Genomic DNA, 22,804 nt, shown 5'->3' on the forward strand with positions numbered 1-22,804 from the left:
CTGCTGATAGGTTCTGCAGTCTTCCATACCATTATGGTTATTGTAGTGTCCGTGTTGCGCTCTTAAAACCTTGGATAGGTACGGGACAGCAGAGGATCGCTGATGCATTTCCCTCAATGAGCCCCGTGGGCTGGAAAGTCCTGATTTATCGGTGCCAGTCCTCCCGCATAAGCCGGGCAGATTCCCAACTCTGCGGCCCGCTTACACGTGAACTGACAAGACCAAGAGGTATTACCGATCCCGGAGTGCTCCCCACACTGTTGGGCAACCTTGGAGCATTAATATATATATATATATATATATATATATATATATATATATATCAACGCTCCTGCTTGTGGCACACGACTCTAGAGGCACTCGAAAATACAACACAGAGCTCCAAGCTTGAACTCTCATTTAATAGGTATGGAGGACGCCGGACAGCCGATTTCTTTCGCAGCCGATGCACCGCTGCCTGACGCGTTTCGAAAATCAATTTCTTCCTCAGAGGCTGACGGTGAAAGGAGTAAAACACAGTCCGGTCCCCGCTTCTTAAGTACATGTGATTGCGCGCCCTCCGATGGGCTGTTCATAATGATGCTGCGCAAGTACTTATGGGAGTTGGAGTCCTGGTGGGAAATACGTTCCCTTAGAAGTGTTTAAAATGTTCTGCTGACACATTTTCAAACCCACAGATGGGTCTCAGCAGGCGGGCTCCTCCTAAATCCAGTGTTGCCGCTCCACATGATGGGAGATTGTGAATACAATCCCTCGTGGCCCCCTTTGGTTCTGGGGTGGTGCTCTCTCAGTGGCTGGACTGCCACCATAGATCAACGCTCCTGCTTGTGTCACACGACTCGAGAGGCACTCGAAAAGACAACACAGAGCTCCAAGCTTGAACTCTCATTTAATAGGTATGGAGGACGCCGGACAGCCGATTTCTTTCGCAGCCGATGCACCGCTGCCTGACGCGTTTCGAAAATCAATTTCTTCCTCAGAGGCTGACGGTGAAAGGAGTAAAACACAGTCCGGTCCCCGCCTCTTAAGTACATGTGATTGCGCGCCCTCCGATGGGCTGTTCATAATGATGCTGCGCAAGTACTTATGGGAGTTGGAGTCCTGGTGGGAAATACGTTCCCTTAGAAGTGTTTAAAATGTTCTGCTGACACATTTTCAAACCCACAGATGGGTCTCAGCAGGCGGGCTCCTCCTAAATCCAGTGTTGCCGCTCCACATGATGGGAGATTGTGAATACAATCCCTCGTGGCCCCCTTTGGTTCTGGGGTGGTGCTCTCTCAGTGGCTGGACTGCCACCATAGATCAACGCTCCTGCTTGTGTCACACGACTTGAGAGGCACTCGAAAAGACAACACAGAGCTCCAAGCTTGAACTCTCATTTAATAGGTATGGAGGACGCCGGACAGCCGATTTCTTTCGCAGCCGATGCACCGCTGCCTGACTCGTTTCGAAAATCAATTTCTTCCTCAGAGGCTGACGGTGAAAGGAGTAAAACACAGTCCGGTCCCCGCCTCTTAAGTACATGTGATTGCGCGCCCTCCGATGGGCTGTTCATAATGATGCTGCGCAAGTACTTATGGGAGTTGGAGTCCTGGTGGGAAATACGTTCCCTTAGAAGTGTTTAAAATGTTCTGCTGACACATTTTCAAACCCACAGATGGGTCTCAGCAGGCGGGCTCCTCCTAAATCCAGTGTTGCCGCTCCACATGATGGGAGATTGTGAATACAATCCCTCGTGGCCCCCTTTGGTTCTGGGGTGGTGCTCTCTCAGTGGCTGGACTGCCACCATAGATCAACGCTCCTGCTTGTGTCACACGACTCGAGAGGCACTTGAAAAGACAACACAGAGCTCCAAGCTTGAACTCTCATTTAATAGGTATCGAGGACGCCGGACAGCCGATTTCTTTCGCAGCCGATGCACCGCTGCCTGACGCGTTTCGAAAATCAATTTATTTCTCAGAGGCTGACGGTGAAAGGAGTAAAACACAGTCCGGTCCCCGCCTCTTAAGTACATGTGATTGCGCGCCCTCCGATGGGCTGTTCATAATGATGCTGCGCAAGTACTTATGGGAGTTGGAGTCCTGGTGGGAAATACGTTCCCTTAGAAGTGTTTAAAATGTTCTGCTGACACATTTTCAAACCCACAGATGGGTCTCAGCAGGCGGGCTCCTCCTAAATCCAGTGTTGCCGCTCCACATGATGGGAGATTGTGAATACAATCCCTCGTGGCCCCCTTTGGTTCTGGGGTGGGGCTCTCTCAGTGGCTGGACTGCCACCATAGATCAACGCTCCTGCTTGTGTCACACGACTGGAGAGGCACTCGAAAAGACAACACAGAGCTCCAAGCTTGAACTCTCATTTAATAGGTATGGAGGACGCCGGACAGCCGATTTCTTTCGCAGCCGATGCACCGTTGCCTGACGCGTTTCGAAAATCAATTTCTTCCTCAGAGGCTGACGGTGAAAGGAGTAAAACACAGTCCGGTCCCCGCCTCTTAAGTACATGTGATTGCGCGCCCTCCGATGGGCTGTTCATAATAATGCTGCGCAAGTACTTATGGGAGTTGGAGTCCTGGTGGGAAATACGTTCCCTTAGAAGTGTTTAAAATGTTCTGCTGACACATTTTCAAACCCACAGATGGGTCTCAGCAGGCGGGCTCCTCCTAAATCCAGTGTTGCCGCTCCACATGATGGGAGATTGTGAATACAATCCCTCGTGGCCCCCTTTGGTTCTGGGGTGGTGCTCTCTCAGTGGCTGGACTGCCACCATAGATCAACGCTCCTGCTTGTGTCACACGACTCGAGAGGCACTCGAAAAGACAACACAGAGCTCCAAGCTTGAACTCTCATTTAATAGGTATGGAGGACGCCGGACAGCCGATTTCTTTCGCAGCCGATGCACCGCTGCCTGACGCGTTTCATAAATCAATTTCTTCCTCAGAGGCTAACGGTGAAAGGAGTAAAACACAGTCCGGTCCCCGCCTCTTAAGTACATGTGATTGCGCGCCCTCCGATGGGCTGTTCATAATGATGCTGCGCAAGTACTTATGGGAGTTGGAGTCCTGGTGGGAAATACGTTCCCTTAGAAGTGTTTAAAATGTTCTGCTGACACATTTTGGAGCGGCAACACTGGATTTAGGAGGAGCCCACCTGCTGAGACCCATCTGTGGGTTTGAAAATGTGTCAGCAGAACATTTTAAACACTTCTAAGGGAACGTATTTCCCACCAGGACTCCAACTCCCATAAGTACTTGCGCAGCATCATTATGAACAGCCCATCGGAGGGCGCGCAATCACATGTACTTAAGAGGCTGGGCCCGGACTGTGTTTTACTCCTTTCACCGTCAGCCTCTGAGGAAGAAATTGATTTTCGAAACGCGTCAGGCAGCGGTGCATCGGCTGCGAAAGAAATCGGCTGTCCGGCGTCCTCCATACCTATTAAATGAGAGTTCAAGCTTGGAGCTCTGTGTTGTCTTTTCGAGTGCCTCTCGAGTCGTGTGACACAAGCAGGAGCGTTGATCTATGGTGGCAGTCCAGCCACTGAGAGAGCACCACCCCAGAACCAAAGGGGGCCACGAGGGATTGTATTCACAATCTTCCATCATGTGGAGCGGCAACACTGGATTTAGGAGGAGCCCGCCTGCTGAGACCCATCTGTGGGTTTGAAAATGTGTCAGCAGAACATTTTAAACACTTCTAAGGGAACGTATTTCCCACCAGGACTCCAACTCCCATAAGTACTTGCGCAGCATCATTATGAACAGCCCATCGGAGGGCGCGCAATCACATGTACTTAAGAGGCGGGGACCGGACTGTGTTTTACTCCTTTCACCGTCAGCCTCTGAGGAAGAAATTGATTTTCGAAACGCGTCAGGCAGCGGTGCATCGGCTGCGAAAGAAATCGGCTGTCCGGCATCCTCCATACCTATTAAATGAGAGTTCAAGCTTGGAGCTCTGTGTTGTCTTTTCGAGTGCCTCTCGAGTCGTGTGACACAAGCAGGAGCGTTGATCTATGGTGGCAGTCCAGCCACTGAGAGAGCCCCTCCCCAGAACCAAAGGGGGCCACGAGGGATTGTATTCACAATCTCCCATCATGTGGAGCGGCAACACTGGATTTAGGAGGAGCCCGCCTGCTGAGACCCATCTGTGGGTTTGAAAATGTGTCAGCAGAACATTTTAAACACTTCTAAGGGAACGTATTTCCCACCAGGACTCCAACTCCCATAAGTACTTGCGCAGCATCATTATGAACAGCCCATCGGAGGGCGCGCAATCACATGTACTTAAGAGGCGGGGACCGGACTGTGGTTTACTCCTTTCACCGTCAGCCTCTGAGGAAGAAATTGATTTTCGAAACGCGTCAGGCAGCGGTGCATCGGCTGCGAAAGAAATCGGCTGTCTGGCGTCCTCCATACCTATTAAATGAGAGTTCAAGCTTGGAGCTCTGTCTTGTCTTTTCAAGTGCCTCTCGAGTCGTGTGACACAAGCAGGAGCGTTGATCTATGGTGGCAGTCCAGCCACTGAGAGAGCACCACCCCAGAACCAAAGGGGGCCACGAGGGATTGTATTCACAATCTCCCATCATGTGGAGCGGCAACACTGGATTTAGGAGAAGCCCGCCTGCTGAGACCCATCTGTGGGTTTGAAAATGTGTCAGCAGAACATTTTAAACACTTCTAAGGGAACGTATTTCCCACCAGGACTCCAACTCCCATAAGTACTTGCGCAGCATCATTATGAACAGCCCATCGGAGCGCGCGCAATCACATGTACTTAAGAGGCGGGGACCGGACTGTGTTTTACTCCTTTCACCGTCAGCCTCTGAGGAAGAAATTGATTTTCGAAACGCGTCAGGCAGCGGTGCATCGGCTGCGAAAGAAATCGGCTGTCCGGCGTCCTCCATACCTATTAAATGAGAGTTCAAGCTTGGAGCTCTGTGTTGTCTTTTCGAGTGCCTCTCGAGTCGTGTGACACAAGCAGGAGCGTTGATCTATGGTGGCAGTCCAGCCACTGAGAGAGCACCACCCCAGAACCAAAGGGGGCCACGAGGGATTGTATTCACAATCTCCCATCATGTGGAGCGGCAACACTGGATTTAGGAGGAGCCCGCCTGCTGAGACCCATCTGTGGGTTTGAAAATGTGTCAGCAGAACATTTTAAACACTTCTAAGGGAACGTATTTCCCACCAGGACTCCAACTCCCATAAGTACTTGCGCAGCATCATTATGAACAGCCCATCGGAGGGCGCGCAATCACATGTACTTAAGAGGCGGGGACCGGACTGTGTTTTACTCCTTTCACCGTCAGCCTCTGAGGAAGAAATTGATTTTCGAAACGCGTCAGGCAGCGGTGCATCGGCTGCGAAAGAAATCGGCTGTCCGGCGTCCTCCATACCTATTAAATGAGAGTTCAAGCTTGGAGCTCTGTGTTGTCTTTTCGAGTGCCTCTCGAGTCGTGTGACACAAGCAGGAGCGTTGATCTATGGTGGCAGTCCAGCCACTGAGAGAGCACCACCCCAGAACCAAAGGGGGCCACGAGGGATTGTATTCACAATCTCCCATCATGTGGAGCGGCAACACTGGATTTAGGAGGAGCCCGCCTGCTGAGACCCATCTGTGGGTTTGAAAATGTGTCAGCAGAACATTTTAAACACTTCTAAGGGAACGTATTTCCCACCAGGACTCCAACTCCCATAAGTACTTGCGCAGCATCATTATGAACAGACCATCGGAGGGCGCGCAATAACATGTACTTAAGAGGCGGGGACCGGACTGTGTTTTACTCCTTTCACCGTCAGCCTCTGAGGAAGAAATTGATTTTCGAAACGCGTCAGGCAGCGGTGCATCGGCTGCGAAAGAAATCGGCTGTCCGGCGTCCTCCATACCTATTAAATGAGAGTTCAAGCTTGGAGCTCTGTGTTGTCTTTTCGAGTGCCTCTCGAGTCGTGTGACACAAGCAGGAGCGTTGATCTATGGTGGCAGTCCAGCCACTGAGAGAGCACCACCCCAGAACCAAAGGGGGCCACGAGGGATTGTATTCACAATCTCCCATCATGTGGAGCGGCAACACTGGATTTAGGAGGAGCCCGCCTGCTGAGACCCATCTGTGGGTTTGAAAATGTGTCAGCAGAACATTTTAAACACTTCTAAGGGAACGTATTTCCCACCAGGACTCCAACTCCCATAAGTACTTGCGCAGCATCATTATGAACAGCCCATCGGAGGGCGCGCAATCACATGTACTTAAGAGGCGGGGACCGGACTGTGTTTTACTCCTTTCACCGTCAGCCTCTGAGGAAGAAATTGATTTTCGAAACGCGTCAGGCAGCGGTGCATCGGCTGCGAAAGAAATCGGCTGTCCGGCGTCCTCCATACCTATTAAATGAGAGTTCAAGCTTGGAGCTCTGTGTTGTCTTTTCGAGTGCCTCTCGAGTCGTGTGACACAAGCAGGAGCGTTGATATATATATATATATATATATATATATATATATATATATATATATATATATATATTATGTATATAGATATGTGTCCCTGTGTAAACGTAACTGGTGCTTATGTGTCTATGGGAAAATGTATTCATACATCAGGCCCTAAATTAGGAATGTATTTGCGCAAAATCCTGGACGATTTGGTGAAAACAGGTTAAAACAGCCGTATTTGTCAGCTGTGTCCACTCATGCGAGCCCCTCTGAGTGCGTGCCCCCGTCATGCCCACTCTATCGATGCCGCACTTAAAGTTTCGGGTATGAATAGTTTTTTAGGTCTCGGCTAGCGATGGCTGCGCTTGCGCAGTCTCGCTCGCGAGAGATAATGACTTGGGAGAAGAGGGGCTTGAACCCGCCCCTCTTCTACCCTGTTCTCCATTGGCTGGCCTAGTAAATGCTGGCCAGCCATTGGAGAAGAGGTCCCGTCACTCCAATCATGCCCCGTCCTTTTCGGATCGGGGGGCGTGTTTTTTGCGAAAAGTCTCAGGGAGGAGACAACAGCAAAACACGCCCCCGAATCCGAAAAGGACGCTCCCTTTCTCCGAGGCATTTCTGCTGTGCCTCGGAGAAAGGCGGTGGGGTCTTTCGGTGCCCTCCATTAAATTCGATCATTTATGTAGCAAAGAAAATAAAAGTAATTGTCGCTTGCAGATTTTAACTCTCAATGTCTTCAGTCTCTCACATCAACATTTGTGCACGCTCTCTCGGCTCGCGGGTCATCGTTACACAATTCAAGCTGTTTTACCGAGCGCCAGGCACGTTTTACGAAAACCACCCCCTCCCTCACGAACATTTATTTTATAGAACTCTGGTTTCTCTGCCACAATGAACCGTGCTTGGACTATGGTCTCCGCTCTGGCAAACAGTACTTCGACCTCCTTAACTTCCTTTTATGTTGTGGTGCTACAACTCGGCGTCTTGCCTCATTTCCGGTTCTAGTTTTGCGTCAAAATGAATTTTGATGGCAAAATGTGGCATGGAACATTCACCACTCCAACTCGACAGATTAAGAAATATATCCCAAATTAGATATAACAGTCGGTAGACGCATGCCTCTACAGTGTTCTCTTATATTTTGAAACCAGAATTGGTCAAGTTCGTATCCTTTCAAAGTTCCCTTTTCAAACAATCATTATCAACGCCAAGTCTGGCCCTGGCACGGTAGTGCGATTTTTGTTTAGTATTAATAAAATTTGACACTTCAGACAGCAGTTTCAGCAGAGAGGACAAAGATGGAATGGGCATGGAATCCAAATAGTAATCATGCATATTAGTCTGGGCCACTGGCATTTTGCGATGCTGCGGTGGCGTCTTCCGGTGCCCTGGGCTTGTTTTACACTATCCCGCTTTGTGCTCCTGCGGAGATCCCACATAGGCAAATAACCAAAGATTACGGCCGTGTCAAGCCGTCCTATGTCGACAATCACAGCCATGGCTCGTCTGCCATTTTGCGACGAACCGCGTACTTCCACCACAGCCTCCGAGTGCAATGGCCAATCCGTCCGGGTTATTACATGACTCGGGACCAGCACGTCCCCGCACTGTCCCCTAGTGCACTTCAGTGCGGATCCGACAAGCTCCGCAGTCCGGGTCCGGAATCGGCAGGCCCAGCCGATAGCTTTACATTCGGCCGTTCGAGGCTGTAGAGTCAGCGTTGAATGCCTGCACCTCGAGGTGACTCGGGTAATTTGCTCTCCAGGTCCCGCAGCAACTTCGGTCCTCTGGGGTTGCTGCTGGTACTTCGCTTGTTGTTTCAGGCCGCAAGCACTCGCAAGTTCGTATCCTTTCAAAGTTCCCTTTTCAAACAATCATTATCAACGCCAAGTCTGGCCCTGGCACGGTAGTGCGATTTTTGTTTAGTATTAATAAAATGTGACACTTCAGACAGCAGTTTCAGCAGAGAGGACAAAGAAGGAATGGGCATGGAATCCAAATACAGAAACTGAAACTTCTCTATCAAGGGGAAACATCACTGCCAAAGTTCAGAGCTTGTGAAAAAGCGACCAGCGAAATCACTTGCTAGTTAATGTTCGGGGGGGGGGAATAAGCGAAAATTTCGGGGGGGGGGCGCTGAATCTTTAAACAGTAGGCAGAGTGGCGCTGATTTCGGGGGTGGGGGAGGCTGAATCTAGGCAGAGTGGAGCTGCGGGGGTTCTTAGAAGGGGTGAAGCAACAGCGAGGCCTCATTAACATGCAAATGGTCTTTTTAAAGACCTGTGAACTGCTCAGGCGCGGCTTTGTGTCTGCCCGGGAAGCGGTCTCATCCCGGGCTGCCACACACGACGGGGGGGGGGGCTGAAGCCCTTTGAGTTCAATGGGTGTTGCGCGCCTGATCACAGGTAAATGCGGGAGAGAACGGGGTTGTTGAGCAGGGCCGGGCTGGCTTGCCCGGGCATCGGGCGTTTCCTGTAGCAAAAGTGCTTCACAGTTAACCTCCCCCATGACCCTCCAGCTGGTCCGACATAATTGCCAGGCCTAATTTGGGGTTCCAGTTCGGCCCTGTTGTTGAGTATCCTACCCAGGGCTTTAAGTGGGATACAAACAAATGGGTGGGGGTGGGGGGCGGTGTTGCGCGGGGTCTATACGACTTGTATTTTGCTGTCTCTTTTGTTATTGCATCCAGGCATAATGATACAACAAGTAACATGATACCTACAACAAGTTAGGACTATTGGCTTTGTCAATCGTTGTTAGTTGCATAAGATAAATTAGCAGTAACTGTGGCTTGTATATAATATTGAAAAAGCATCCCCTTGAAGCCCTAGTGACACCACGACAATGTTACTGCTCATGAGTTTCAAAAAGAGACAACAATATAATCATGCAGTGGCTGAACTCGACAGATTAAGAAATATATCCCAAATTATATATAACAGTCGGTAGACGCATGCCTCTACAGTGTTCTCTTATATTTTGAAACCAGAATTGGTCAAGTTCGTATCCTTTCAAAGTTCCCTTTTCAAACAATCATTATCAACGCCAAGTCTGGCCCTGGCACGGTAGTGCGATTTTTGTTTAGTATTAATAAAATTTGACTCTTCAGACAGCAGTTTCAGCAGAGAGGACAAAGATGGAATGGGCATGGAATCCACATACTAATCATGCATATTAGTCTGGGCCACTGGCATTTTGCGATGCTGCGGTGGTGTCTTCCGGTGCCCTGGGCTTGTTTTACACTATCCCGCTTTGTGCTCCTGCGGAGATCCCACATAGGCAAATAACCAAAGATTACGGCCGTGTCAAGCCGTCCTATGTCGACAATCACAGCCATGGCTCGTCTGCCATTTTGCGACGAACCGCGTACTTCCACCACAGCCTCCGAGTGCAATGGCCAATCCGTCCGGGTTATTACATGACTCGGGACCAGCACGTCCCCGCACTGTCCCCTAGTGCACTTCAGTGCGGATCCGACAAGCTCCGCAGTCCGGGTCCGGAATCGGCAGGCCCAGCCGATAGCTTTACATTCGGCCGTTCGAGGCTGTAGAGTCAGCGTTGAATGCCTGCACCTCGAGGTGACTCGGGTAATTTGCTCTCCAGGTCCCGCAGCAACTTCGGTCCTCTGGGGTTGCTGCTGGTACTTCGCTTGTTGTCTCAGGCCGCAAGCACTCGCAAGTTCGTATCCTTTCAAAGTTCCCTTTTCAAACAATCATTATCAACGCCAAGTCTGGCCCTGGCACGGTAGTGCGATTTTTGTTTAGTATTAATAAAATGTGACACTTCAGACAGCAGTTTCAGCAGAGAGGACAAAGAAGGAATGGGCATGGAATCCAAATACAGAAACTGAAACTTCTCTATCAAGGGGAAACATCACTGCCAAAGTTCAGAGCTTGTGAAAAAGCGACCAGCGAAATCACTTGCTAGTTAATGTTCGGGGGGGGGAATAAGCGAAAATTTCGGGGGGGGGGCGCTGAATCTTTAAACAGTAGGCAGAGTGGCGCTGATTTCGGGGGTGGGGGAGGCTGAATCTAGGCAGAGTGGAGCTGCGGGGGTTCTTAGAAGGGGTGAAGCAACAGCGAGGCCTCATTAACATGCAAATGGTCTTTTTAAAGACCTGTGAACTGCTCAGGCGCGGCTTTGTGTCTGCCCGGGAAGCGGTCTCATCCCGGGCTGCCACACACGACGGGGGGGGGCTGAAGCCCTTTGAGTTCAATGGGTGTTGCGCGCCTGATCACAGGTAAATGCGGGAGAGAACGGGGTTGTTGAGCAGGGCCGGGCTGGCTTGCCCGGGCATCGGGCGTTTCCTGTAGCAAAAGTGCTTCACAGTTAACCTCCCCCATGACCCTCCAGCTGGTCCGACATAATTGCCAGGCCTAATTTGGGGTTCCAGTTCGGCCCTGTTGTTGAGTATCCTACCCAGGGCTTTAAGTGGGATACAAACAAATGGGTGGGGGTGGGGGGCGGTGTTGCGCGGGGTCTATACGACTTGTATTTTGCTGTCTCTTTTGTTATTGCATCCAGGCATAATGATACAACAAGTAACATGATACCTACAACAAGTTAGGACTATTGGCTTTGTCAATCGTTGTTAGTTGCATAAGATAAATTAGCAGTAACTGTGGCTTGTATATAATATTGAAAAAGCATCCCCTTGAAGCCCTAGTGACACCACGACAATGTTACTGCTCATGAGTTTCAAAAAGAGACAACAATATAATCATGCAGTGGCTGAACTCGACAGATTAAGAAATATATCCCAAATTATATATAACAGTCGGTAGACGCATGCCTCTACAGTGTTCTCTTATATTTTGAAACCAGAATTGGTCAAGTTCGTATCCTTTCAAAGTTCCCTTTTCAAACAATCATTATCAACGCCAAGTCTGGCCCTGGCACGGTAGTGCGATTTTTGTTTAGTATTAATAAAATTTGACACTTCAGACAGCAGTTTCAGCAGAGAGGACAAAGATGGAATGGGCATGGAATCCACATACTAATCATGCATATTAGTCTGGGCCACTGGCATTTTGCGATTCTGCAGCTGCAGCGTTTTCCTCATAATTATGGATTTGCCAAACTTCCCAAATAATGCTCGCATAATAAATCTCGCTTTTGAGAGTGATTAAGCTATTGACATTGTAAATAACAATGCCGTTTCTTTAAATGTTTTAAAAACAAACAAAAATAATGTCACGAGCAATGCCAATAGCTCTAACTTTAACAATGCCGAGACCGTTGCATTGTAAATGCTTGTTTTCCTCGAGTCAACAGAACGTGGGTGAGTTCGCGCTATATAAAACAGCAACAACTTCAAATATATCCTGCATCACAAGGCTAAGATCAACACAAACTGTGCACAACCCTACAAAAATATGCTAGGAAACACACACAGTATGTGCGTCAGCACTTTTAGGGACAGTGTGTGCGTTTTAGTGACTGTGGACCCGGGAAACTTGAGTTCTAAACCCGGCTTCCCCAGGTTGGTAGTACACTGTGTGATCCTGGGCAGAGCACAATCTCCTTCAGCGCCTCAACTCTCTTCTGCAGTAAAAAGTGGAACTTGTGGTTTGGGCACTACATAAAAACGGAATAAATGCATGCGTGCAGTGCCTAGAGGTGCTCGTGTGCCAGGTCAGGGCGCTGTGACCATGCCAGCCACTGACTTACCAGGATCCACTGGCTGCACACCACAGAGATTCAAAACGCTGGCTTCATCCTTGAGGACCCCACCACAGCCCTCGGACCCCACCCGGATTGGAATCCGGGATGTCCAGTCCGGATGGACACGGGGGTCCGAATTGAGAGACGAACAGAAAGCACACAGTGAAGGCACCGGCTCAGCAGTCAGTAAGGAGGGGACGCCGGTCCATGGAGAATGGGGAAGAGGGGGGCGGCACACAGCCTGAAGGAAGGGAGGGGGAGGCTCGAGTGCAAACTTGGTTGTCCTCCTGGCTCGCGCGCTGCGATCAGAGACTGAAAGTGGAAGGTTGTGTGCGAACGGCACTGGTGGCCCTCCGCCTCCTCTCACCGTCAGGGTGGGGGTGGAGGGATCCTACCCACCTCCCCCGTTCTCCAACCAGGAATGGAACCTGGGACATGCCCCATCCTCCCGAAAACAATTGACTAGTTGTTGAACATTTTTATATTGCTTTTGAATGAGAATTAATCGCAAAATCACTTAAAGAAAATCTGGCGTTTAAAGGGTCTCGTAGAAACACAAAATACTTCAAGCCACGTGTTTTTGCAAATGGCCAATTGTGCACGTAGTTCATCATACTGATTTACAGTTGGCTTCTAGGCACTTCGGGTGTGTGGTGACGAAGTACAGCGACATTAAAGTCACTTGCGCAGGATCACAGGAGTGTCAAGGTGTCAGAGGGATGAACCAGAGTTTAGGGACAGCTTGATAGCAGGGCAGTGGTAGTGCAAGGAAGAGCTGTGTGAGGTGCCGCCCTTTTTAAACTGAACACGGCATGGCGTGCTGCAAGTCCGGAGAGAACACGGGACTGACTGGAAAAACATTGTGCGTATGGAGTTACTGTGGCGTTTCAAACGCTCTAGATTGCATAGCTGCGCAACGGCGCTAAATAAGACACAGGAGCCGGTATTTCTTGGTTACACACGCGGCCCCGACTGCCGCGCCGAGGCCACGCCTCTTTATTTAAACTAGCTAGCGTCTGACGTCACGCGTCAGCGCTAGCGCACCCCGGCAGCGCGGCAAGCTAGAACGCCTCGCGCGCGCCGAACACTACACTCCTTCCAGCCTTTATAAAACAATAAGCAAAACATAAAACCAGAAAAACCAACGATGAGTCTGATACCAGTCTGCCAGTCCTTACAGGTTACACCATATAGTCCGCCAGATGGGATGACGGTGCCGGGTTCTTCCTCAGGTTGTAGCGGGATGGGCCGCCTCTGGAAAGGGCCACATCGGGGGTTCTGCGCCTTAGGGTGTTAGGCTCTACCCGGGATGGGGAGCCGCCAGGCGGGTTGCCCCCCGGGGTGGCTGGGATGGACTGGGAACCACCATCCTCACTCCGACCGTCCTCCCCCTCCTGATCTCCGCTCGGCTGGTCGGGGTCCGACCCCTCTGGCTCGGCCCCGGGACGTGAAGGTGTTCCTGGGTGGACTTTTTTGAAGAAAGACACATCTCGTGAGACCGTTTCAGCACCTCTTTGAGCGGTCACCATCGTGCCTGTTCGGCGGGTGACAACCCATGGTTGTGGTTCAAAAGGAAGTCTGAACTTGCTGCCTGGGTAGCGGTCCTTCACGTACACTCGATCCTGCCGTTGTATCGTGGACTCCTTAGCTCCCCTTCGCCGGCTGGCATGGTCATTCGAGCGCATCCGATTGGCTAGTATCTTTTCATTGGTGGCTTGAGCCGGAACCCAAGTAGGGTGGTGTGGGATCGTGTCACTTACGATTCTTCCCATGGTGGCTGTTCCTGGCGCTGCCTCAGTTGTGACATGGGGGGTCATCCGGTATTCCCTCAGGAAACTGTATATCGCTCTCTCCAGTGGAGATCCATCAGCCATGGCGATGTGAATGGTTTTGTTGAGTGTCCTCATAAACCTCTCCACCTCTCCATTGGCTTGGGGCCACCGTGGTGTTACTTTGCGGTGACGGATCCCCCAGCTCTTGAGATACTCTGCAAACTCCTGCCCCTGGAAAGGCGGTCCATTGTCGGTCTTGACCACCCCGAATATGCCATGAGTGGCGATGGTTTTCTCGAACTTCGCTATTACTTCAGTGGCTGTCTGGCTCCCCATGATTTCAACCTCTGGGTATTTGGTGAAATCATCGATAATGACTAACGCATACCGTCCATCGGGGAGATGTCCGAAGTCGGCACTCACACACTCCCACGGTCTCAGGGGATTATCTTCGGTCGCCACCGGGTAAGGGCGTTCCGGCTGTCCTGCGGCTTGGCACCGCGTGCAGGTTCTCACCGTCTGCTCAACCATCGCATCCATTTCTGGGAACCATACTTTGGCTCGGAGCCTGCCCTTTGTCTTCACCATTCCTTGATGTCCCCTGTGGGCGAGGTCCACCGCCTGTTGAGCGAGGCTGGCTGGCATGACATGCCTCGGGCCCCGCAGAAGACATCCTTGGGCGTCAACGGACAGCTCACTTTTCACTTTCAAGAATGATTCCAGTGTCAGCTTGGCTTGGGGCGTCCTTCTGTTGAGCGAGTCTTGGATTGTCCTCCAATCTCCCGCCCTGACGGCCTCCGCCGCTGCTCTCACGTATTCATCACCTTTTGAGGCTTCTATGATTGCAGCCAGGCTCATTGGGAGGGGTCGTGACCGCTCCGTCACATACCGGACGTACTCCTCTGTATCCTCGGCCTCCTTCTTCTCCTCTGTTGTGGCTTTCCTCGGGTGCCGTGACAGATAGTCGGCCGGGTTCGTGGCCCCTGGCTTGTACTCCACCCGGTAGTCGTACCCTTGTAGTTGGAGTATCCACTTTTCAATCCGGGGTGGCGGCTTCGAGGAAGACCCTTGGAATAGAGGAATGAGTGGCTTGTGATCGGTTGTTACCGTGAAATGATGTCCATACACATACACGTGAAAATGCCGGCAGGCCCAGTGGATGGCAATGGCTTCTCGCTCGATTTGCAAAGTACCGCTGCTCCGTTTCGGTCAGGGACCTGCTGGCGTACACGATGGGGGCCCACTCTTCGTTGTTCTGGAGTTGTGTCAATACCGCTCCCAACCCAAACGGGCTTGCGTCGACCGCCACGTTGGTGGGCTTTGCCGGGTCGAAGTACGAGAGGGTAGTGTCCGCGGACAGGGCCGCCTTCGTTGCTTGGAACGCTTGCTCCTGTTCCGGGCCCCACTGCCACGTGGTGGATGACTTGGTCAGCTCCCTGAGGAGTTTGGTGAGGTTGGAGAGGTCCGGAATGAAGCGGCCGCAGAAGTTGACCATGCCCAGGAAACTCCGGGCCTCCGAGATGTTCGTCGGAGCTGGGGCATTTTGGACATCCTTCACCTTGTCCGGGTCTGGGGCCACCCCTTGGTCCGAGAATGTGTACCCGAAGAAACTGATCTTGTTCTGCAGGAACTGACACTTCTCCCGTTGCAGGGTCAAGCCTGACTCCTGAATCCTTTTGAGGACCCCTCTAAACCGCTGGTGGTGTTCCTCTATGGTTGACGCATATATGAGCAGGTCGTCGCTCACATTAAGCACGCCGGGGAGCCCACTGAGTACTTCTCTGATGGTATTTTGGAATACCTCGGCGGCACTCGAGATACCGAAGTTCAGGCGCCGATACCGTCTGAGGCCCACATGTGTGGAAAACGTGGTGATATACTTCGAGTCCGGATGAAGTGGTAGCTGGTGATAGCCTGACCGTAGGTCCATCTTCGAAAACCACCTGGCCCCGTTCAGCTCTCCCAGGATGTCATCAATGGTGGGCGTCAGGTGTCGCTCTCTCTTGACCGCGGCGTTAGGGAGGCGCATGTCCACACAGATGCGGACTTGTCCTGGCTGCTTCGGCTTCCTGGCAATGACGATCGGGGATACCCACGGGGTTGGCCCACTGACCTTTTCGATGATGCCTTGTCTCTCCAGGGCCTCCAGCTCCTCCTCGACCTTTTGCCTCAGGTGGAAAGCGATTCGCCTGTGCCTCAGCGCCACTGGTTGGACCGACGGGTCGATGTGTGTCAAGAATTCCTGTCATACAAGGGAAACACGCCCTTATGTAAACAGGAGAGCTGTTACATAACTCAAGGGAAACACGCCCTTATGTAAACAGGAGAGCTGTTACATAACTCAAGGGAAACACGCCCTTATGTAAACAGGAGAGCTGTTACATAACTCAAGGGAAACACGCCCTTATGTAAACAGGAGAGCTGTTGCATAACTCAAGGGAAACACGCCCTTATGTAAACAGGAGAGCTGTTACATAACTCAAGGAAAACACGCCCTATAAAGGGAGGAACCGGGAGGTACAAGGCGGTCGGATATTGTGTTTACACCGACGTACCTGCTTCGTGAAGAGCAGTGTTCCGGAGTGGTGCTCCAGTAAGGCAAGAACGGAGGTAGGTCGAGTCGTTACTCCCTGGGCCGTGTCTTGCCCCATCGTCACCTGTGAAGGACCCGGAAGCTCTACCGGTCAACCATTGAGCTTCGCTTTTTGACTCGGCTGAGTCCAAGCGCAGTGGCGCTTTTGCTGGTTGGAGTCGTAACTCCCAGCCCAACCAGAGACACAGGGACTGCCAGCTGTAACGCACACCAGGAGGTGTTTGCCGCGTTACAGACTCGGAAGTCCACAGGATCGATCGAGCGGCTGCTCTCGGTTCAGTCTTCTTGCTTGTGATTGGGGTATTGGTGACGCATCACCAGGAGGTGACTCCGCGTCCCGGTGCAGTCTGAGGAAGAGGTTGAGCGGCTGCTCCCTTCAGGTAGAGACCCCGGCTGGGTGTTTCCCTGACTCCTCGATTCTCCCCAACACTCTTCGTGCCCCTCACAGCCTACCGATTGGCATTGTCGGCCATTTCATTTCTGCCCTCTGTTGGCATACGCCGGGATCGGCGTATATGCAGAGGACGGTTAGGACCATCCGTGCTGTGGGCTGGTAACGTACTTAGCCTGGAGGATTCCAGTGACTATAACTTTTGTTTGTTCTTTGTATTTTATTTGCCTTCATTAAAAGAACTAACCCTTCACAAGTGGTTGCGTCCTCATTGTCGTGTCTGTTAAACGATCCTGAGACGTTCAGGGCGTTACAAAATATCCGACCTTAATAACACTAACTGTCTCCCGGTCGATAACAGACATGGCAACACTTGATGATGTGCTGGCTGCTTTAGCGGCCATGCAAGTTGAAGTGGCTGCCTCTAGGCAAGAAACAGCCGATGTAAAAGCCAGACTGGATGCTATCCAATTGGACCCGCTCACGCCCAGCACCTCCCTCACGAACCAGACCCCTGCGGTAGTAGTGGAAATGCCGGTAGCCATCCCCTTGGCAACACCAGAGAGGTACAGTGGGGATCCTAACACAGTGCAGGTATTCCTCACACAAGTGGCGCTACATTTATCGTGCAAACCAAAGGCGTTCCCCACAAGTCAGGCTCGTGTGGCTTTCCTTATATCCTATTTGGCTGGAAACGCGGCACAATGGGCCGTACCTCTGGTGAGCAGGGACGACCCCCTCTTATGTGATTGGGGTGCTTTTCGCGAGGAATTCCTGAAGGTATTCGACAGAAGGGCTGACTCGTACACGGCGGACCGTGAAATGCTTGAGTTGAGACAGGGATCCAACGACCTGGTGCAGTATCTCAACGCGTTCCGAAGGCTGGTTGCGGAAACCAAGTGGCCTGTTGCTAAACAGACGGCGCTCTTCCATCAAGGGCTGTGCGATGAGCTCAAGGACGCCGTGGCTCATATTGACCCTCAACCCAAGACATGTGAGGGCCTTATCAACCTGGTATTACGGCTGGAACATAGGCTAAGTGAAAGAAAGGGGGATCATGGGAGAAAAGGAAAATCCCTTCCATCCTATGTGACGGTGGGAAGTCCTGAAACTTCCACCGCATCCAAGGGAGAACCCATGGACATCAGCGCAATACGAGCGAGCCTCACAGCCACGGAGAAAGAGTCACGCCGTAAACAAGGATTGTGCCTATATTGTGGCAAAAAAGGCCACTACGTACGTGAATGCCCTGCCAAACCGAAGACGTCACGTTATCGGGCCAACCGGTCGGTAACAGCCGTGGTGGACATACCGGCGGAAAACTAGAGGACTCCAAGACCAGAGAAGGGGCATCTCGGAGTCACTCATCCATCCCTTCACTTTCCAACTCGGTCACTAAGGGACAACGACACCTGTTTATCACGGTGCACGTGGGAGTGCATGACCAGTGGATACCCGTTGTGGCCATGGTGGATTCAGGGGCCACTGGCATGTTTATGGACCACAACGAGGCATGCAGGCTAGGGCTAGTGCTTCTTCCCAAAGCAGTACCCGAAGACGTCTATGCGGTAGACGGAAGGCGATTGGTGACGGGGCCCATCGGACAGCACACGGGGGTCCTTCCGATGAGATATGGGAGGAACCATTTGGAACAAATCGATTTTAACATCATCCGAGCGCCCCAATATGGCGTCATATTGGGATTGCCGTGGCTACAGAAACACAACCCCTTTGTGGATTGGCCAACACATCGCATCGAAATGACGTCACCGTATTGCATCCTGCATTGTGGAATAAGAACGGAATCCCTTGACGCAGATGAGAGCGGGAGTCAGACGGTGGCTACAGCGGCAGAAAAAGATGTGGCTCTCCCCCAGGCTTATCACAGTTTTGAGGATGTATTTGATGAGGTGAAGGCGGAAGTGCTACCACCACATAGACAGTTTGACTGCCAGATCGACCTGGTGCCAGGGGCCAGCGTTCCCAGCGGCAGGCTGTATGCCCTGACGGAGCCTGAAAACGTGCATCTCCGGGGGTACCTGGATAAACTCCTCAAGCTAGGATTCATCCGCCCGTCCAAGTCTCCGGCCGCCTCGCCACTCTTCTTCATCCCGAAGGCTAATGGGGAGCTGAGAGCCTGTGTGGACTTTAGGGCATTGAATGCGATAACCATAAAAAATCGGTACCCCTTGCCTCTCATCAGTGTACTTCTGGAACAGGTCAAGAAAGCTCGTATCTACACCAAGTTGGATTTGAAAGGGGCATACCATCTGGTGCGCATGAGGGACGGAGACGAGTGGAAGACCGCCTTTAAGACCAGGTTCGGCCTTTTTGAGTACCTCGTCATGCCGTTCGGTCTGTGCAACGCCCCGGCAGCCTTTCAGTACTTTTTGAATGAGGTATTCAGAGAGGAGTTGGATATCTACGTGGTCGTATATATCGACGACATCCTCATCTATTCGTCCAGTGTGGAGGAGCACGTACACCACGTCAAAGCTGTGCTCCAAAAGCTGAGGGAAAACATGCTGTTTTGTAAACTCAGCAAGTGTGACTTCCACGTCACATCCGTGGAATTCCTCGGAGTGATGCTGAGTCCAGAGGGACAGGAGATGGCAGAACGAAAGATCAAGGCGGTGAAAGAATGGCCGGTGCCCCAAAGCGTGAAGGACGTCCAAAGTTTCATTGGCTTCGCCAACTTTTACAGGCGGTTTATAGATGGATTTTCAGGAGTGGTGGCCCCAATCACACAGCTACTGAGGAAGTCCAAGGAGTTTGTCTGGTCCCCTGAAGCGAACAAAGCCTTTGAGGCCCTGAAAAGCGCCTTTGGTAAGGCGCCGGTGTTGGCTCACCCCGATCCGGATCTCCCCTACGTGGTGGAAGCGGACGCGTCGGATGTGGCGCTGGGGGCTATCTTGTCCCAACGCAACCACGACACAGGGGTGCTTCATCCCGTTGCGTACATGTCCCGCAAACTCAACGACGCCGAACGCAACTACCATATTGCGGAGAAGGAGCTTCTCGCAATCAAGGACGCCTTCACCGAATGGAGGCATTGGTTGATGGGGGCAAGACATGTGGTATCGGTGTACACGGACCATCGGAACCTACAGTTCATGACGGCCACTAGACACCTTTCTCCCAGGCAGCTGCGGTGGATGATCTTCTTTGCGGGGTTCAACTTCCGCATCACATATCGGCCGGGGACGGAAAACCGGAAGGCGGACGCCCTGTCCCGTCAATCTGCAGTTAAGGAACCATTGCCTGCAACCAAGCGTTCCATCATTTCCCCGAGGATGGTATTGGGGGTTATCCAACCGGATACTTTCCTGAGGGGAATAAAGAGAGGGATCAGGTCATTCGCATGGCGGAGGTGGCTCCTCAGTCACAGAGAATGGCAGCTGAAGGACGGGATACCCCTGAAGGGCAGGTGCCTATTGATACCCACGCCTAGGCTAAGGAAACAAGCATTCATCTGGTGCCATGACTCTCCATGCGCAGGTCATTTGGGCTTTGAAAAAACGGTGGCTAGCATGGGACGGCATTTCTGGTGGCCAACCATGAGAGTGGATGTCAGGAGGTGGGGACAGGAGTGTCCTACGTGTGCTACCATGAAGGCCGACCATGGCCGAACCCAAGGGCTCTTACATCCACTTCCGACCCCGGATAGACCATGGGATAGCATATCACTGGACTTCGTGGTGGGCCTACCGGTAGACCAGGGGATGACGGCAATACTGGTGGTGGTGGATTACTTGACGAAAATGGGGCACTTCATCCCCTGCAAGAGAGTCCCTACGGCCGGGGAATTGGCGTCACTACTCCTAAAGAATGTGGTACGACTGCATGGATTACCTGGGGTGATCGTGTCGGACCGGGGGTCGCAGTTTACTGCGCAATTCTGGAAGACTTGGTGCACTGCGCTGCATGTTAAGACCGCCCTGTCCACCAGCTACCACCCTCAAACGGACGGCCAAACCGAGCGCCTGAACCAAACGCTCAAACAGTATCTGCGATGTTTTGTGGACCAGGGCAGGGAAGAATGGGTCGACTTGCTATGGGTTGCAGAGATAGCCTATAACAACGCCACTCACAGCTCCACACAGTCATCTCCGTTCTATAGCAACTATGGCCAACATCCCAGGTTCTTGCCATTTCTACATCCGTTCAGAGAGGACAGGATTCCCGCCACAGCGGACAGGGTGGCACACATAAAAGACACGTTGATGCGCTCAAGGGCTGTCCTAATAGAGGCCAAGAGAAGATACAAGGCTGCGGCAGATAGGAAGAGAAGGCCCGGGCCACTGTACCGCACTGGAGACTACGTCTGGATATCCACAAGAAACATGAGGTTTCGAAAGAACAGTGTGTTCCATCCCAAGTACATGGGCCCCTATCGAATTACCAAGTGTATGGGTCCCGTGAACGTGAAGGTGTGCTTGCCCCAGTCATTGCGGATACACCCTGTCTTTCATGTATCATTGCTCAAACCAGCACCCTCCAAGCCGTCTGGGACACCTAGGCCGTTATGCGTGGAGTCGGAGGTGGAGTATGAAGTGTCGGGCATACGGGCGTCCAAATGGCGCAGGGGGAAGCTGTGGTACCTGGTTGCGTGGAAAGGCTATGGCCCGGAGGAGCATTCATGGGAACCGGCTGAAGGGGTTCATGCTCCGCGCTTGGTCTCCTTGTTCCATCGGCGTTTTCCTGCCAGCGCTGGACCCGTGGGGAGCCGCTGAGAGGGAGGATGTACTGTCAAGAATTCCTGTCATACAAGGGAAACACGCCCTTATGTAAACAGGAGAGCTGTTACATAACTCAAGGGAAACACGCCCTTATGTAAACAGGAGAGCTGTTACATAACTCAAGGGAAACACGCCCTTATGTAAACAGGAGAGCTGTTACATAACTCAAGGGAAACACGCCCTTATGTAAACAGGAGAGCTGTTGCATAACTCAAGGGAAACACGCCCTTATGTAAACAGGAGAGCTGTTACATAACTCAAGGAAAACACGCCCTATAAAGGGAGGAACCGGGAGGTACAAGGCGGTCGGATATTGTGTTTACACCGACGTACCTGCTTCGTGAAGAGCAGTGTTCCGGAGTGGTGCTCCAGTAAGGCAAGAACGGAGGTAGGTCGAGTCGTTACTCCCTGGGCCGTGTCTTGCCCCATCGTCACCTGTGAAGGACCCGGAAGCTCTACCGGTCAACCATTGAGCTTCGCTTTTTGACTCGGCTGAGTCCAAGCGCAGTGGCGCTTTTGCTGGTTGGAGTCGTAACTCCCAGCCCAACCAGAGACACAGGGACTGCCAGCTGTAACGCACACCAGGAGGTGTTTGCCGCGTTACAGACTCGGAAGTCCACAGGATCGATCGAGCGGCTGCTCTCGGTTCAGTCTTCTTGCTTGTGATTGGGGTATTGGTGACGCATCACCAGGAGGTGACTCCGCGTCCCGGTGCAGTCTGAGGAAGAGGTTGAGCGGCTGCTCCCTTCAGGTAGAGACCCCGGCTGGGTGTTTCCCTGACTCCTCGATTCTCCCCAACACTCTTCGTGCCCCTCACAGCCTACCGATTGGCATTGTCGGCCATTTCATTTCTGCCCTCTGTTGGCATACGCCGGGATCGGCGTATATGCAGAGGACGGTTAGGACCATCCGTGCTGTGGGCTGGTAACGTACTTAGCCTGGAGGATTCCAGTGACTATAACTTTTGTTTGTTCTTTGTATTTTATTTGCCTTCATTAAAAGAACTAACCCTTCACAAGTGGTTGCGTCCTCATTGTCGTGTCTGTTAAACGATCCTGAGACGTTCAGGGCGTTACAATGTGTAAGGATACTTCCTTTCCTTTCAGGCACCCGATGCCGTTAAAAACTTCTCCAAACTCTTCCATGATGGTATCCAGTTCTTCCTCCTGGACTGCCATGGCAAACGAGATCAGTCTCAACTCTTTGGCCGATTGCCCACTCAG

Source organism: Triturus cristatus, chromosome 10, assembly GCF_964204655.1.
Source record: "Triturus cristatus chromosome 10, aTriCri1.1, whole genome shotgun sequence".
NCBI lineage: Eukaryota > Metazoa > Chordata > Amphibia > Caudata > Salamandridae > Triturus > Triturus cristatus.